The 19,892-nt window shown below is 38.7% G+C and overlaps 1 long non-coding RNA gene across 1 annotated transcript in view; it reads right to left on the bottom strand.

Moving 5' to 3' along the window:
- Positions 1–19,892, bottom strand: part of LOC113913272 — a 156,703-nt gene that overhangs the window by 40,461 nt on the left and 96,350 nt on the right. The window lies entirely within an intron of this gene.

Raw genomic sequence — 19,892 nt, 5'->3', positions numbered from 1 at the left:
GCAATTCTACAGTGATGACCAGGATTCACACAGTGCAGAAGTCAAACTACTAACTCAACTGCCTGCTTGAATTCTACTTACCTTTTTTTTGATTCTTTGTCCATGAATGTATGTACATTCAATGAAACCAGTGATATCACAATGCTCTTGCAACAACTGATGTAAGAAAGGAAAAACCCTTTGGAAAATACAAAGGGAGAGTTAAATAGAAGGTGTCTATCATTCTGACTGCAAGGATAACGCCTTCACAAGAGTAAAAGTATTTGCCCACATATAGATTTGGCAAGAATTTTTATAGGTTGGTCTGAAAATAGACCACATACAAACATGAAAAACTGCAATGGGAGAAAGGGAATAGATAAGGACATGCACATCTCATTTAAAATGTAAATCAGAAATAATGTTCAGATACATATTCCAGCCACTGCCTACCTTGCCCAATTTGACTTTGGAGTGACTCTCTTCCTAACTGGACACAGGCATTAGAAAATATGAATAAAGGTTCAAGTTTGTGTCTAGGTAAAAGTTTTTCATCTTTCAGTCAAATGACTATTTTATTTTTGAACTTAAGAGTTTAAATTTCTGGAAGAAATTTGGCAATTTGGTCATAAAATTAAGCATAGCTTAATAATATTGCCAAAGAAATTAATAAAGGAAGAACACATTTGAGGATTCCAGTTGTGAGCGCCTCAGGTGTCTGTGGTGCTCGAAGCTTCCTCGGTTTAAACCAATCACATTGTGTCTTCAGCTCAGCGCACTTTATAACTTTAATTAAACAGAATTAAAATTAATTATTAATGGAAAGAGATGAATTAGCTAGGGTGACCTGATATTTTTTTTTGTTGCTGTTCGTTGTAAGGTGCCACAAGTATACTCAGCACGAAAGAGTTTAGCTTGAACAGTACTGAATAACAACAAAGTTCTTGCCCCAAGGAGCTTTCCTTCTATAAACAAGTCAGTAAAAGATCATAACTCAAGGCGTAGCTGACAGAATCCGCTACTTCCAAAATAAAAGAGTATCAATGGCAAATTCTCATCAAGGGAAGAGTTGAAACATGATTCTCTAGAGAGTCTAAACAAGGGATCAATTCAGTCATTGACTCATGTTTTATGAATATTTAGAGGCACAAAATGAAGTTCTTCCCTCAAGGCAGCTCCTTCCGAACTCTGCGGCTAACACAGTTCTATAAAGAAACCTAAGTCTATACTATTAATTAACCCTATTTTAGTCACTGGATAGTCACATGCTGATTCTTCATGTCTTGTTTAGTTTTTCATCTTGCACACCTCAAGAATTTCTTTTGTATCTTGGGCAAATATTTCTTGAAAATTTGTTATGGACCAAGCACTCACTGTATGATTAGTGTACAGTGGCAAGTAGAACAGGTGTGAAGGAATAGATTTTTGGAGAGAATTTCATAATGCCCCATGAGGGAGTGGGATAGAGGGGCTGCATGAGCTATGAGGCTTAGCTTTCTAAGCTGTACAACTTGATGGTTGCAGACAGAACTCACTGAGACAGAGCAAGTGGAAGAAGGTAAGGCTGGAAGGAGGACTCATGGGTTAGGTTTTAACCATGCTCCATCTGTGGTACTGAAGAGACATCTAAAAGTGGGATCAAGAGAGCAGTTCCACATGTGGGTTGGAACCTATGGCTAAGTCTGAGAAAGATCTCTTTTTATTGTCATGGTAATAATGATAATCATTACAATCGATTAGGGTTTTTGACTGGGACTTCATGTCCTCTAAATGTTTATCTATAAGAATTCCTAAAGTTGACTGAAAACATGCTGTCACAGAAGATCTACCTTTGCTTTTGCTAGTTAACCCAAACCAACTTGGCACCCTTGTAACAGAAGTCTAACTTGAGTTATTTTTAGATCACACAGGCATATGAAATTTGGACAATTCACAAACTCACAGAAAGGTTAACTTGGCATTACAAATTCTCAAGGGAGATTTTTTTCAGCATGAAATTGGAACTGAGAACTTTTTCTTGCTGCACATCCCTGCAGAATGGGTCTATTTTTAAGCCTTTGGGGTTCTAGTTTTATGCAGAAGGCATAGATCACCCTTGTTACATGGGGTCTAGGCAATATCTTGTTTCCCCTGCTCTCCTCACAAGATCAAAATGGAAGCTCAAGACACCAAGGTTTGCCGAAAGCCCATTTGTGAGAAAACTTATTTTGGTGGAGACTAGTTTTTATTTTGGTTTTGGGGTTCTGAACTTCTTCTAATTTTTTGCCAGCTTAGTATGCATTTTATTTTTTTTTATTTTATTATGTTATGTTAATCACCATACATTACATCATTAGTTTTTGATGTAGTGTTCCATGATTCATTGTTTGTGTATAACACCCAGTGCTCCATTCAATACGTATCCTCTTTAATACCCATCACCAGGCTAACTCATCCCCCCACCCCCCTCCCCTCTAGAACCCTGTTTGTTTCTCAGAGTCCATAGTCTCTCATGGTTCGTCTCCCCCTCCCATTACCCCCCTTCATTTTTCCCTTCCTACTATCTTTTTTTTTTAACATATAATGTATTATTTGTTTCAGAGGTATAGGTCTGTGATTCATTAGTCTTACATAATTCACAGTGCTCACCATAGCACATAACCTCCCCAATGTCTATCACCCAGCCACCCCATCCCTCCCACCCCCTACCATTCCAGCAACCCTTAGTTTCTTTCCTGAGATTAAGAATTCCTCATATCAGTGAGATCACATGATACATGTCTTTCTCTGATTGACTTATTTCGCTTAGCATAATACCCTCTAGTTCCATCCACATCATTGCAAATGGCAAGATTTTTTTGATGGCTGCATAATATTCCATTGTATAAATATACATCTTCTTTATCCATTCATTTGATGATGGACATCTTGGCTCTTTCCATAGTTTTGGCTATTGTGGACATTGTTGTTATAAACATTGGGGTGCACATACCCCTTTGGATCACTACATTTGTATCTTTGGGGTAAATACCCAGTAGTGCAATTGCTGGGTCATACGGTAGCTTTATTTTCAACTTTTTGAGGAACCTCCATACTGTTTTTCAGAGTGGCTGCATCAGCCTGGATTCCCACCAACAGTGTAGGAGGGTTCCTTTCTCTCCGCATCCTTGCCAACATCTGTCGTTTCCTGACTTGTTAATTTTAGCCATTCTCCCTGGTGTGAGGTGGTATCTCACTGAGGTTTTGATTTGGATTTCCCTGATGCTGAGCGATGTTGAGCACTTTTTCACGTGTCTGTTCGCCATCTGGATGTCGTCTTTGGAAAAATGTCTGTTCATGTCTTCTACCCATTTATTGATTGGATTAAACACATTTTTTAAAAATTATACTTATGTTTTATTTATAATTTTTAGTTGTTTATGTGGCATAGTTGTTTAGGGTCTCTAATTTGTTAATGGGCGCAGAAAATAAAGTTGTGATATTTTGTTATTATTTCCCAAACATTTGCTATGTGCTTTACATTCATTATATTATCTAATCCTTAAAGTATCCACATGCAAAAGGTATTTTTATCATGGTTTCCAGAGAAGGGGATTGAGGTTAGAAGAGATAAGTAAATTGCCCAAGGCAAAAGAACTATTAGTGTTTTAGGATTTGAACTCCACAGCCTCTTGGTTCCCAAGCTCATGTCTATAATAATTGTGGATGATGAGACACTGTAAGAACATTGAGCTCATTTTACCACCTGCTCTTTTGTCTACTTCCCCCCCCCCAAAGTGTCTTGTTTCCTTTACTTTCTCAAATCTTTTACTTCATGAGTCTTTACTATCTCAATAAACCACACCATCATCCATCCAACTGCCTGCACTGAAGGTACCTATAGGTAATTCTTGATTTTTTTTTTCCCTTTCTCAGCACCTGCAGACATCACTCTGGTCTAGGCTACCAACACAGATTGCCTAGACTCCTCCAAGAACACTATAACTTGTATCTGTTCTTCTGTTCTTCTGCTATTGAACATTTGCAGTTCATTTGCACTCAGCAGCCAGACTGATCTTTTTAGAAATATACTTACACATCTGGAACACATATACAAACTGACTCCGAAGAAATAAAGGAGATCCCCTTTCCCTGCATTCTCTGCCTTTCTTTTCCTGACCTACTGGTTAAGGAAACTAAGATCCAGAGAACCTGAGGACATTCTTAGGGTTACATAGTGGTGAAGCCATGACTAAAGCCTAAACTACCCTTTGGCTCCTAGGCAAAGCTGATTGTCTAAATTTCTATCTCATGCATCTTTACGGAATTTGCTAGTTAAAGGAGTAAACCCACTTGTCCTTAACAACATGAATGATCATGTGCCCACTCATTCTTAAAACTGGAATGTTTCTGGGTAGGGTTTTGTGGACTGGATGTTTGTGCCCCTCCACCCCACCCAAAAGTCATGTTGAAGCCCTAACCTTCAATGTGACCATACTGGAAGATAAGACCTGTGAGGAGGGATAAAGGTTAAATGAGGTCATAAGGGTGGGGCCCTAATCCAATAAGCCCTTCCAATCCTTATAATAAGAGAACTCTGTCTTGCAAGGAAACAATGAGAAGGTGGCCATCTGCAAGCTTAGAAGAGAGTTCTCACTAGGAACTGAACGGGCTGGCACCTTCATCTTGGATTTCTCAGCTTCTAGAACTATGAGAAAATAAATTGCTATTGCTTAAACCACCCAGTCAGTGATATTTTGCAACGGTAGTCCAAGCAGACTAATACACAAGATACGCCTCTTTCTTCTAGAATATACAAAAAACAATAGAAATTTACTTGCAAGGGCATTTTCAGAATTTTATTATCCAATATCAGCTTTCCTGCAGAAAGTGCTTATAGTTGATTTTACACACAAAAAAAAATTATCTGAGGTGGTACCCATTTGTAAAGTAAATAAATAATAAAACATATGAGGGGATTAACAGACCTTAATACTATTTTTGTTCTATGATTTTTCTTTTCTTTTTTTTTTTTTAACTTGCTATGGTACTATTGTTTTGTTGTTATTTTTAGAGTACTCTTGACCTTTGCCCAAAATCAGAATCTTTAATATTAGAGTAAACTGTAGTGATCCTGGATAAAACTAAGGGAGCTATACACAGTGAGTAACCACCTCCCGCTTATCCAAGAAAGACCCATTTAAGAAGATAATTTTTTTACCAGCACTTTTTATATCCTATAGGAAGTAGAATACTTATGCCTGTGGAGGAATTAATCTGAGTGATGAAAAGTGGAATAAAATGTTTCTGTTTCTCAAGTGCATTACCTTAATAGACATTTGTGTATCAACTGACATTACATATGCACATATATTATTTCTTGCAAAATGTATGTGTGTGTATGAACATGAACTCTCACAATTAAAAGATTACATTTGATTCAATTTAATTACTGAGTGGCCACCATAAGAAACCAATTCTGTGCTGAGGGATTCAAGGTATCAGACACTAAATGGGTTGGCTGATGAGTAAGCTGATGCACACAAAGTGTTTAAATAATATATAAGGCCAGAATTATTGGTGCAGAGGACAAGTTCCCGAATATTGTGGAACTTTCAGAGGGTAAAGCTTTTCTGGGCAAAAGGATGTCCTTAGAGGACTGACTGGATTTAGTTTGGCAGTAACCAATAATCTGAATACTGAAAGGGAATGGAATACTCCCAAGAGCCCTTTGTAAGGAAGAGTCTGATACCCTCCCTTATGTTATCCCAATGCACTTGACAGATGTCTAATATAATATGATCTGTATCCTTTACTCACAAATAACTCACCATCAGATCCCTTTACTGGATGAGTGGTACTTTGTGCACTACCAAATTAGCCCCACTTGCTTTGTGCACCACGAAGTGCCTTCTGAGAGACTGTGCCCAGAAAGGCACATAAGGCACTCATACATCTATGTCTCAATCTTAGGGCCCTCACCCTCTTGGTCTTGGATACTCAAGTAAACAGGGTCAGCACCCGGCAGTGGACATAGAATAGTTATCAGTGGCAGGCAGGCCCAGATGCCAGTTGGGACATACTACAGACCAGCACTGTCCCGTGAAAATATCATGAGAGCCATACACGGAATTTTAATTTTTTTAGCAGCCACATTTAAAAGAGTAAGATGAGACAGGTGAAACTGATTTTAAGAATACATATAATTTAGGACACCTGGGTGGGTCAGTCGGTTAAACGCCTGCCTTTGGCTCAGGTCATGATCCTGGAGTCCTGGGATGGAGTCCCATGTCGGGCTCCCTGCTTGGCGGGGAGTCTGCTTCTTCCTCTGCCCCTCACCCCACTCATGCTCTCACTCTCTCTCTCAAATAAATAAATAAAATTAAGGAAAAAAAATTAAAAATTTTTAATTTAACTCAATATATCCAAAATAATATCATTTCAGTGTGTAATCAATATAAAAAATCATTAATGAGATATTTTACATTTTTTCCATAAAAAGTCTTCAAAATTCAGAGTGAATTTATAGTTAGAGCACATTTCAATTGGGACCAACCACATTTCAAATCTCAGTAGCCCAGGATTATAGCCAAATTTACCTCCTTTTAAAAGGAAAAAAAAAATATGGACCTTCACAACTGTAAAACTAGGTACAAACTTCTTACACTTTTAACCCATACTATAATGAAATCAAAACAAATTGTTTAAATAAATATAAAGCAAATAAAATGTGAATTGACATTATTTGAATATGAAAGTTGATATTTTGCTTAAGCTAAATATCTCTGTGCAAAATAAAATGGCAATTTTAGGTTTGACCCACTACAAATCTTCTTCCCTGCAGGGACATGCTAGGATTTCATTTGGCCTTTTCTCAAAACAATACTTCATTTAAAGTCTCAGTTCTTGGGTGCCTGGTTGGCTCAGATGGTTAAGTGTTTGCCTTCGGCTCAGGTCATGATCCCAGAGTCCTAGGATTGAGTCTCGCATCAGGCTCCCTGCTCCTTGGAGAGCCTGCTTCTCCCTCTGCCTCTTTTTCTCTCATAAATAAATAAATAAAATCTTAAAAAAAAAAAAAAACATTTAAAGTTTCAATTCTTTTCTCATCAGCAAAAAATCAAAGTACCAATACTTAGCACCGATAATATTCAGTTGCAGAGACAATGTGATAAAAAATATAAATGCCAACGTGGGCACTGAAATCATTCATATCTGAATTATACATAATTACTGCTGAGTATCTTCAAATAATTCCTTACCCTATCCCCCCCCCTCCTCTCCTCCAACTGGTTTTCTTTCATTTTTTTTTTTTAAGATTTTATTTATTTGACAGAGAGACACAACGAGAGAGGGAACACAAGCAGGGGGAGTGGGAGAGGGAGAAGCAGGCTTCCTGCTGAGCAGGGAGCCCGATGTGGGGCTCGATCCCAGGACCCGGGATCATGACCTGAACCGAAGGCAGACCCTTAATGACTGAGCCACCCAGGCACCCCTCCAACTGGTTTTCTTTAAAACAAGTATACTTACTTTTTTCAATTAAAATTATAAATAAATTTTCCATGCTGCCTCATAGTTTCCATGGCATTACTTTGATAGTTATATAATATTCAATCAAGAGTTTATCAGCAGCATCAGCTCACCGCTAGACACGCTCACACGTGACTTCTCTGTTGTATTAGATGTTAACGAAAACACTGCCCACTGCCCATCAGTTTGTCCTTCTTGAAACTCTCTTTCCTAAGCATTTTAGTTTACTGAGTCTTACCTACTTCCAGATTGCTAAGGGCCCACCTCTTTTCCTCAGCCTCTAAATGTAGGCATTCACAGCAGCCCACCTCTTATTTCCTCCCACTCTCCTCCATGAACTCACCCTCATCCAGGATTTCAGCTAACTCCTCTGTGGTGATAAAGCCATTCCCTCTCTTCTAGGTTCTGTTTGGCTTTTCCTATTCCCTAAAAAACATGTCTGCCAAATCGCCTCTGCAGCAAGTCAGATTTTAATCTGTGTTCATTTTCTTTGCTCCAGTACCTCCCATCACTGAATCATCAGTATATTTCTTTGTTAATAGTAACCCCATTCTACTAGTAAACATGGGCTGAAAACTTTGAATTCACGCAAGCCTCTTATTTTTCCTTTTGTCTGCCATAACAAAGCATTTGGCAAGACTCCCTGTGAATGGCATTTCTGCGTGTGATATTTTCACTGTCACCCTTTCATTGTTTGTCACTTATAGCAAAGGCGCCTCACATATCACACACACACATGCATGCCCTCACCTCTGTTCCCCAGGCCAGTACTTGCAAGATTAATTTCCTTAAAGCAGCCACCTGATCCTGAGAGTCTGCTCTTGGGAAACATTAATACTGGCACTCACTGACCAAATCAAATGCTACTGAGCTTACCCTTTGGAGGCCGCCTTCCCTTTCTGACCACAGAATACTCTTCTGCTCTCACCCAGTGAGTGAGGGCAAGTTTCATCAGGTAGAGACATAATTATGTCTTCTCTCTTACCATCAGATTTTAAATTTTTAGGTTCAAGGATCATGTCTTATTTATACTAATTATCCAACAACATTCACAAGGTGAATATTCAACCAATAAGTAAATAAATAAAATTAAGTTCAAAAAATGATTTTCAGCAAGTAACATTTTTTAGAGCAAATGATTTCATCAATCAATTGACAAAATATCATGGTGCTAAGAATTGGTGGCAAGTAACAAGAGAGACATATGTCAGGCTTGTGAAAAACCACCCAGTACAGGCTGGCCTGAGATACAAAATAGAGGACTGTGGATATCAAGATGGGAGTCTATGGGCACTAGAATCACAGAATCTAGGAGTCCGGAGGACCAGTTAATTCATAAACTGCAGAGTCTCAGTGTACAGAGGAGAAAACGATCACAAATTTAAGAAATAGCCTCCTTTTACTATTCCATTACACTGTATCTCCTTACCGACATAACTCCAAATTGTACTTACTACAAAATCATCTATTTTAAGACATTAAGTTTGTAGGTTTTTTAATCTTTAATTGGTCAAATTGAATCTATAACCAAGTCGCACGTGCTTAGGCCTCCCAGAAAGGAAAACTTGGCATTGACCACAGATAAACTTTTGAAAAAGTAATTAACATCTGTTTAGTACTTTGCTGTTTCTCATTTGAAAGGCATGACAATCTTTTGAGAAGGTCAGGCAATTATTATTATCTTATTTTACCAATGATAAAATTGAGGCCTAGATTGCTTTTATGGCCAAATGTCATATTTCTGATGCAGCAGGGCCAGCAGTAAATTCAGTTCTTCAGACGCTTGGGCCATGGCTCATTCTAGTATTTATTGCTCATTCATTTACCATTTTCCCAGTGATTGGACCTGCTTGCAAATAACTGTAATATGTGACATTGTAAGTATCAGATACCTATCTCCTCTACTGCAATATATTCTCAATGAAGCTGCCGGCCTATGTTTTTCTTCAGGAAGTTTCCCTTTGGATGCTCATAGAAAAATACTGCTATCTCTTAACTTAAGCTCACTTGGAAATAATGATCTTTTAAATAAAATATTTGTTCAGTATTAATTAATCAAATTGTAATTTTTCATTATTTAATTTTCCTCCGACTTTTCCAGTTTCCACTGTGGATTCCTAGGCAGTTTATGTACAACTCAAAGCGTATATTATAAAGGCTTGTGTTTTAGGGCTCTAAGAGCATTTCCTCTGGGGTTGGTTATAGCTTCAATCCGATCAATTAAAAGTAAGAAACCTACACTTATGAGACTTGCTGCCTAAAGGCAGATGATTTTGGAATAAATAAAACTTTGAAATTCTTATCTCAATGAGGAGACTCACAGATTTTGTTCCTGTTATTGTTGCAGATTTTCAGCTTTCTATTTTATAACATAAGGAGCAGCTGAAGTAAAACATGTTTTTATTTTCATTTTCAACTTGCATATATTAACAAATTAAAGGCAGATCAAGCTGCAACAGTAGTTCAAGTTCTCTCTCCCCTCCCCCAACTGTGTTTTAGGAACTTACAGTAGGGCTACCAGATTTTTGTTCCCTAGCAAATCTAGGGACACACATTTGCATATCGGTTTGCATGTATTTGAATTTTAATTTGCATAAATTTGCATACTAAATGTGAAAGCTTCAACTACAAGTGTATAAAGTAAAATAAAATTGATTAATTAGTGCAACCTACTATAGTTGTACCCAATCCCATTAATCTGGTTGTGCTGGAAGACCTGTAGTCAATAGTGGCCTGAAGGCTAGGGAGCCAGCTTCCCAGCTATTTCTTAAACTGGGGCCAGCTCCATAAACAATGAATTGCAAGAAATGGGAGCATCAGAGTTAAAACTGTTCCTGGAAGGAAATGTACACACACATACAAGCACATACACACGCCCATCCAGAAAAGTTTTATCTCAGCTAAGGATCAAATCAGAGTATGGTACGAAGTATGGATGATTTTGTTTTCTTATATGTCATTTACAGTGAACAGAATGAAGCCTCTTTCAGGCCTGCAGAACCGAGAGCCAGTCTACTCACAGATGCATGGCAGCTCACCGGGGACAAGGCGAGAGCACCCACCACTAGCACTGAAGCCTCTGACCCGTGGATCTCAGCCTTGTGAGTCCAGCCTCACATCTCTTTCAACATGAAGTTCCCACTCCTAACCCCACCATCTTCCCTTTTTCTTAACTTTCTTCCCAAGGTTTTTTCTGATTTGCCCTTTTTCTCCTCCTATCTATCCTGCAATTCCTCCCCTCCTCACTCATCCAAGTTACAACTTCAAGGCTTAACTTAAATCTGTCCACATCCTTAAAAATCAATAAGAACAACAATAAAAATAACTATGACAAAAACCATTCTTCCCCATTTCAAGCCATTGGGCTCCTTTCCCTGAACCTCAATGACATCTATTCTCAGTATGACTCACCTGAGTCTTTAACATGCTTTATGATGACATTTGTCTTGTACATATATGGTTGATCTCTGTACAAAGTTGCAAGGTTCTGTGAAATAAATATTCTGTGTCTAAATTCTTCCAAGCATTCATCATAATTCTGGGAGCATACCAGGGGATCACTGTAATTGTGTTGACTGAATACTCATTATTATAAAGAGTATTACACAACATAGTAGGCAGAATGAGGTGGAAGGAACCAGCTTTGATACAGAATCAGTATATGTGAGTTCCTTCATGTAGGTGGGTCCTAATTTAAGTTTGTGCCTTAACTTGAATGACTTTAGCAGTTGGTAGAAGAGGCTAAAATGTACCAAGCACTTACTATGTGCTGTCCACTGAAGTAAGTGGATTACATGCAGTGTTTTAATTCCCACAACAACTGGGGCGCCTGGGTGGCTCAGTTGGTTAAGCGACTGCCTTCGGCTCAGGTCGTGATCCTGGAGTCCTGGGATCGAGTCCCGCGTCGGGCTCCCTGCTCGGCAGGGAGTCTGCTTCTCCCTCTGACCTTCCTCTCTCTCATGCTCTCTATCATTCTCTCTCTCTCTCTCAATAAATAAAAAAAAAAAAAATAAAAAAAAATAATAATAATTCCCACAACAACCTGATGGTAGAGTGACCATTTTAATCAACATTTTGTGGTTAAGAAAACAGAGCTATTAGGTGATTTGTCACAGTTCACTCCTCTGAGTTGCAGCACAGACAGGACTCATAACTGATATGTCTGACACCAAATACTCTGTTTCAAACCACCAGACTATACTACTTCTCACTTAACTGCTTCTTCCTTCAGGTTCCTCATCTGAAAATGCATATAACAACATCTACCTCATATACTCTGTGACTCGAATGAAATTGTAATAGAGGAAAGAAATTTGTGCGCTATAGAGATACTAGTTGTTTTTATAGTTACTACAGACAAAGATATTTCTCTCCTAGTCCACGACCCCTCACTCTCACTTTAGAATTAATATTTCAGAAAATCTTGAAAATTGTGACTTATCACTTTTACTATGATTCAAAAGAGCCTCCCAAACTGGCCACTTGTCAGGCTGATAAGAATACATAACAGCAGGACACATAGCACATGGCCGGGGTCACTTCCCTCGGTTTCTCCAATTACATAGCTTGCTGTGAGGAGCTGAATCAACCATGAATGTCATCCCATTCCACATTGGCGAGCAGGGTGCTATCTCTTCGGCCCTTGGCATTTAACCATGTTGAATTATGAATGTGTTTCCAATCATACTGTTTGCCTTGGAGATGGTTAGGATGAATGCAGTACCTTTTTTGGGAATTAGATTTTTTAAGTAGACTATGCAATTTTTTAAAGCAAAGTTTATTCAGAAAGCTGTGGTTATCTCAAGATTTGCCAGATTATGGAAAATGGCAGTGACTCCTGGATGAGCTCATGGAGTAGTTCTCTGCAAAGCCTGTGGCTTTATTTAATATTAAACAAAACCGACTGTCCAGGCCAGGGTAGGTCCTGTAAAATCAAACAGCTGATATGTTGGTCTCTCTCTCTCTCTCTCTCTCCATACAAAGTGCTCCAGGGAAACTTGTGCCTTGGTTTTGTGTGAGATGAGACCTCTCTTTTGATGAATATGAACCTTATCTTCTAATTAAGAAAGAAAATGTTCTGTTCTGCCCAAAAGGCAAAAGTTAACAACGTGATAAATTCAGAAATGGGTATTTGAGGTTGTTCTCACCTTAGTGTATATGTCAGTTTATGAACATTTCATGGAGACAGAATGGCAGTAAATCGAATTCCAGGTATCAAGTCTTTTTATGAACCTCAGTCTTCTTCGTAGCGTGCCCAAAATGCCAGAGAATGCCATGAAATGGAAATAGAGTCAATGCACACTCTAACAGGAACCTACAGGTTTTTATGAAAGGACTGGCTACAGTTTCTTCCCTACCTTTATGATGAAGGAAGTTAGGGATCATTTTAGGTTAAAACAAGAAACTGTGTCTCCACTCCAACAGACTCACAAGTATTTCCACTCGTATAGAGAGATAAAAAGCTGAGGTTATATCACTTCCCCAAGAATTAGGACTCTCTTAGATCAGGTGGTATTTTCTGAATTATAAAAAATAATTAATTATAGAGAGTGAAGAGCATTTAGAGAACCCTCTGTTCCTATTACCAAAGAAGATAAATGAATGGCAAATAAGCACATGAAAAGATGCCTAACATTATTAGTCATTAGGGAAATACAAATTAAAACCACAATGAGCTGCCACTTTGTACTTAGTAGAACAGCTATAATCAAAAAGACAACAAAAAGTATTGGTGAGGATATGGAGAAACAGGAATCCTCATGAATTATTATGCATTATTCCTCATTATTCCTAAATTGGGAGTGGTTTGTTTAGGATCCTTCTCCTGGGGGCAGGGGGATGTGCCACATAGGACTTACTATATGTATTATATAATGAAAAAGTGGTCACTTCAAATGTCTCCTTGAACTGAAAATAATTAAATAGTGGAGTTAAGACTTCTCTTCTACCTCCGGTCCTAATTCTTCCTATGACGCAAAGAGAATAGAGCCTCAAACATAAAATGAAAATTAAAACGAGTTCTAGTTTAATGACTTTGGATTACTTTATACCTTCATTTCTAGAACAGGGAACTAAATTGTATGTCAGGTTGTTGCTAGAAAAGTTTCAAAATAGATACCCATTAGATCACTCTTAAAAAATATAAAGTGATTTACCAATATAAATTAACATCATATGGCTAAAAGATCATATCGCATATTCTTAACTTAATAACATAAGTATAGAACACAGCATAAGGGCTGCTATGTAGCATAAATTGGTTTAATTTTCTTCTTGCTATACTGGAAGGAAAAAGTCCTGATTGCTTTAGAATTCTATAAGCTCTTGGTAGGATGTCATTAAAAGTTACCCTTAAGTTAAGTGGTTATAGAAAATGATATAAAAACCACTCTAACCTAATCAAGCCACTTCAACATTTAGAGTAGTTTTTCAAAAATGAAAACATTTTTGACATTTTTGATGAGTGTTTGGCCATTCAACATTTTTTAATGTTGAGAAAGAAAATGATTAATTTAAGACTCTGCAGCCAATTGAAATGTTACTACCCCCACAAACTGGGAATATAAAATACAGGTGGCACTCCTATTTAGGAAAAGCCAGCATATGGAAATGCAGGTTTACAAAGCAGATACATTAGAATATGATAATTTTCATTACAAAAAGATTCTCTACACAACAAAAGGATTTTCCTCAGGGTTCCCCTTAAATATCAGGCTCTGTTAGTTCATTTAAGTATGACTCAATTTGCACACCAATTTTCAGGAGCTTATTCATTATGGAAAGTTGGGTGTACCTGCATAATGGCATGTACCCAGCCATACATCAATTCTCAGCACCTAGCACGGTACTTGGGGCATGCAGCAAACAATATGTAAATGTTTGATAGATAAATGAGTGAATGAATAAATGAATGAATATTACATAAGCAAATAAATATCCACTGAAAGTCTTTTGAGTGCCCAATAAAGTCTTCAAACAGCATGGGATGGTGGATGTCAGGTAGACTAGGAAAACAACATTCTTCAGAATTTTCAAATAAATATTATCTTACAGTAGGTTCTCATTATTGAGTGAATAAACTAATGAACTTAGTTAACAGGTACATTTTCACCATCAGTTCTTGATTGAGAACAAATCATGATGTAATATGTGAAAAAAAATCAACAAAGGCTACCTTTCTATAAGCAGCAAACCAATTTTGGGGAGTCTCCCAGCAGCTTTGTTTGATGCTGAACCTGAAGTGTTCAGACCATTACCTGGGGCACCTTTGTTCATTCTCTGATCCTAAGGTTTACACTGTTTAGCTACTACGACCACTGTAACTCTTTCTTTTCCTTTACCACCCCTCAGACTTAATCAAACGAAACATCCCAAACTTCCCCTTTTTTCTCTGCAATATTCAACTCAATTCTCCAGCCCACTGACCTGAAGCCACAGATGTCTAAATTCCTGGGTGAGAAACCCTTTGCTAACTCACACAGAAGTGGGTAAATGTAGCCCATGTAGAAGGTTCTTCAAGGTGTGCCCTCAACCATCACATTAACCAATTCCTCCTGCTCAGGCGGTTTTGCTGCTTAAACATTTCCCTATTCCTTTGCATTCTCCTTCTCTTCCTTTACTGACACACTTCCTTTCCCTATCTTTTCAGTCAACCTCTGAAACCACAGTCAACAACTGACTTGAAAATGGGTTTTTAATTTAGTGAGGGTGAGGTCAGAAAAGGGATCACAACTGAGGAGAAAATGGTTCATGCAATGTAGTTAATGAGCTGAGATCCTGCTTGGGGAAAGCTGGGCCAGGGAGCGGAGCGGGACCTGAGCTATTGCTCTACTCTCACATGCCTGGGATGTTCTTCACTGAAGAAGTTGGTGCCAGAGGGCAAACCCTGTACTCCAAAGAAAGGGATAGGTAGAGACAGACACACTGCAGGAGCCTAGAAGTCATTGTGCTCTGCGGCTCCCCAGAAGAAGCCAGATACTCCAGGGTGATTGCCAGGTGGCACTGTTCTCCAAATGTTTGCTCAACGCTCAGCCAGCAATTACCAGACCTCCAGCAGTGCCTTCTGGAGGTGAGACATTCTGTTTCCTAGAACTGGCCTTTGATATTTCTAGACTTCATGTTCTCCATGGAAGGTGGACCCCATATAAAAGATGGGATTATAGACACAGATCCCCTCAGCAACTTCCATCTCAGGGCTGCTACTCTGTGTGTGTGTGTGTGTGTGTGTGTGTGTGTGTGTGTGTGTGTGTGTGTGTAAGAGAGAAGGGAGAGAGAGAGGTGTTAAAGAATTGGCTCATGCAATTGTTGGGGGGCTGGCACGTTCAGGGCAAGCTGGGAGACTAGAAATTCCAGCAAGAGTTGTCTCTGTGTCCAAAGGTGGTCTGGAGACAGAATACCTTCTTCCTCTGAGGACCTCCATCTTTGCTTCAAGGCCTTCACCTCTTTGGATGAGGCCCACCCATATTATGGAGGATAATGTTCTTTACTTAAAGTCTACTGATGTAAATATTACTCACATTTTAAAAATACTTCACAATAACATTTAAACTAGTATGTGACCAAACAACTGGGCACCACAGCCTAGCCAATTTGACACATAAAATTAACCATGACAAATACAATAAAGACCAAGGGAGAGGCAAGGTGCTGTGCTGAATCAGTGAAACACTACCTACACAGACCACTCCTGCTCCCTCAAACCACTTGCTGAGACAAGTGTGTGATCATGTGTCTGTTTCTTCTTCCCTCTACTTCCAAAGGGCTGCTAACACTGATACTTAGCTTGATTTGGTTTTGGACATGCATATGCTCTTAGGGAGCTGTGCAGAGCATGATTAAAACAAACAAACAAAATGCATTAAGAAGGGCCTCCAGTCTCCTCATTCTTCATTCTCATTCCCTTCCTCCCACCTTTGTTATTCTCCCTTACAAAATAGTGCTCACTTAGCCTCTGTCTACTCCTTAGTCACAGCCAAATTTCAAAGCCCAGCTCAAGTGCACTTTTTTTTTTTTTTTGCCCCTTAATCTTATCCTTTCCTTCTCTCACACTGCTCATTTGGATTTCTGACCAAATGCAGTATTTACTCAATATGATTACGTATTTTATCAACACCATTTCTGTGGTCTGTTACAGATCTAAAACTCAGTATCTCTCTCCTTGGCACCACGTAATTCTTGAGAGTTGACTGCTTCCAAGACCAAAACTAACTAACTAAATAAATACATAAAAGAGAAGGGAGCTTTGGAATACATGAGTCTATCAAATTAAAGACTGACTAAAAGGGAAAATATTCACATAGGTATAGAAGTTCTCTTGTGTTCATTAAAAACAAATAAACAAACACAACAAAATCAACTATATCCCCCCCAAAATCCTATTATTATATGGTCCAAATTCCCATGCCATATAGTTGAACAAAAAGGTCTGCATGCACAGGTGTTTTAGTACTTGTTCAATGAATGAATAAAAGAGAAATGCTACTTTGAAATGATATTTTTTTGCCAATCTCTCAACAGAGAACATTTTTTAATGCCAGACAATTTTTTTCTTCCCTTCTTTTCATTTTTTTTCTTTTTTTAAAAATGAGTTTTAGACCTTATGAGTAAAATAAAGTAGATTCGAATCATTATTGACTGTTCAGAATGAGCTTCACTTTAGCCAGGATATAAGAGAAACAACTCCCTGGGGAGATTTTATCTGATCTGAAAAAGTTGTATTATTATTACTATTATAAGAAAAATTGGAATGCAATTTAATTGGGGACATAACCAACCAGATGTGGAGGAACAGAATAAGAAACCAATGTGAAAGGCTGTACTTATTGACAGAATACACCACAAGCATAAAATATGATACAATTTTGAATTTTAAAAGACCGGAAATGAGAAAATCAGAGAAGATTTTAAATCTATTATGAAGAGTTTATACTATTTTGTCAGTAATACCAATAACTTAGAATACTTTTCTAATTTTAATCTACCTTCAACTAGTTTGCTTTTAGCATTTTGCTTAAGCTCTGTATACACAGGACACACAAAAGCTATTAATTATTTCAAGGTGCATAACCATGTAAATGAATCAAAGTAAAGCAAAACTCCTACTGGCCTTCAAATATTAGAAATGTGGACTACAAAAATCAGAAAATCACCTTCACTTTCTGCTTCACTTTATTGTTCAGAAAGAGTAACACCATGAGAAGCCTAGAACTACTTTGGTTTACTTTGAGAAGCCTAGAACTACTTCATTCCCCTTGTTAGTCCTTTCCTTGATGTAGAAATCATTTCTGAGAGCCTAGCATAAGAAGATTAAGTGCAGAGCACAGAGAAGAATCCACAGAGTAGACACTTTCCTTCTACCTTGGTCATCTCAAGGAAAAAGTAATCCAGCACTCACTGACACTTAGTATTTGGGCAAAATGTCAGGCACGTCCATACATACCACCTTACTTAACACTCAAAAACATGCTGTAAGGCACCCAGACAACATCTTCATTTTGCAGATCAGGAAACCAGAGCTTAGAAAATATGCAACTGGCTGAGTTCACTCAACACTTTGGTGGGACACTCAACTTTACACCCAAGTCCCTCTGACACTTTGGTGCTTGTTCTTCCATGACACAGCAGGGTATCATTCATGGAAATGGAAACAATAATCAATCCCATTGATTTTGACAATTAGTGTACTCATGTGCATTTAAACAGTACCTATTTTCCAAACTATTTTTCCAAATAGAAGTCTTACTCCATGTTTTTGTATTATTAGACTGAGAAGTATCAAGATGAAAGCTGAGCTTTCCAGTAATTCCCAAATAGGGCTCTGCCCCCTCCCCAGTGAGGAAATGGGCTCGGTGCCAGGCAACAGGTAGCTCCAGTGTCCCCAGCACTGGCCCTCAAAGCAACAGGGGATGGCTGCAGATGGGGTCAGGTTGGCCCACCCCAAATGTCTTGCGAGAGATGAAAATACAACATGTCGTTTATTGGATATTCTAATTCCCTACCATACCCTTTTTCCAAGAAGTCCTTTTCTTTTCCTTCACCTCAGAAAACTATTTACCCCATTTAAACTATTTAATATTTTACTCCCTTATCTAGGATGCCTGAAGCTAACATACCTCCTACCCGCCCCCCCCCCCACACGATCATCATATTGGGTCTGTAATGTTCTAGAATGTTCACACCATTTTGAGGGCTTCTGTGCTATGTCTTCCACAGCATTAAACTTAGTTAAGAAAATATTTTACGTAGAAGATTAGGGGCAGGATCCCTTGGAGAGTAAACACCTGGACAACACTATAATTTGTGAAGACTTGGGATTTACTTTTCTTTGTAAGAAAAGAAATGCACCTGGAACTATCCTGTTAGACCTACCTTCTCAGAAGAATCAGGCATGTCTTCCCATCATAGCTAAAATCCCACTGTGTTTCTACAGATTTATACATGTTTTTTTAAGTCAAAGAAATAGAGAGGTCAACACCTACCTAAAACAGACAAAATTTATTTTGTAGACTGGTAAAGGACTGAGGCAAAGATAAAACAGAGACAATTAACACCATGGTTTATGGTCACTTATGCCTCTGTTGCTCCAGGCTACCTAGGCCTCCTAGGTTCACCCCGAAATCCTCCTTAATGGATACATTTTTTTGTCTGGTTCTACCTCTTTGGTTTAAGACTCATGTATCATTCAAATTTCAATGTTCAGTTTCTAGTGCAATGTCTAGCCCAGTCCTTACTTTGTAAAGACAACCACTGAAGTAAGACTGATGGACTCAGCAAAAGGAATAAAGGCAAGAATGAGAAACAGAGAAAGAGGGGAAAATGGCAGTGCTTGGTTTATCTGGTTTATCTCTGAGGATTTTAACTCATTTTCCCAATTTCTTGTTAAGGTTTTAGGAAGCAGATAATCACCTCTGCCCCAACTACCTATAGAACCTGTTCAGGAAAAGGTCACAGGGCGTCCCATTTTAGCAGCGATGAAACTAAGACAAGAAGAAGGGTAAGCCTGACCATCACCAAAGCCCATGCCCCTAGGTTAGTGGCCGAATCAGGGCAGTGGCCCTACCTTCCTTCTTCATTACTCTCCCTGTGAAGCCCTTGTACACTCTCTGGGATCCCTAATGGCTAGGCCAGTAGACCTTTGTTTCCCAGCATGAGGAAAAGCCCAGCAATCCTCCACAAAAAGTGAGATGCCCCTGCACCCTATGCCAGCCACCATCTAAGCACCCGAGAGGGAGAAGTACCTTGACCCCCTTGGAAAATACAAATATGTGTCAGTGTCAGAAACACATCCTTGACCAGGCAGCAAGGTCACAGGTCAAGTAGCCAGGGGAGAACAGATTTCCCTGCCACCCAGTGCTAGTGAGTGCCACTGTGGCCCTTCCTCCCTAAGAAGCATATTGAGGAGGCCCACCCATCCTGCGCCTCACCCACCT

Source organism: Zalophus californianus, chromosome 14, assembly GCF_009762305.2.
Source record: "Zalophus californianus isolate mZalCal1 chromosome 14, mZalCal1.pri.v2, whole genome shotgun sequence".
Classification (NCBI taxonomy): domain Eukaryota; kingdom Metazoa; phylum Chordata; class Mammalia; order Carnivora; family Otariidae; genus Zalophus; species Zalophus californianus.
This window is presented reverse-complemented; position numbering and strand designations above follow the sequence as displayed.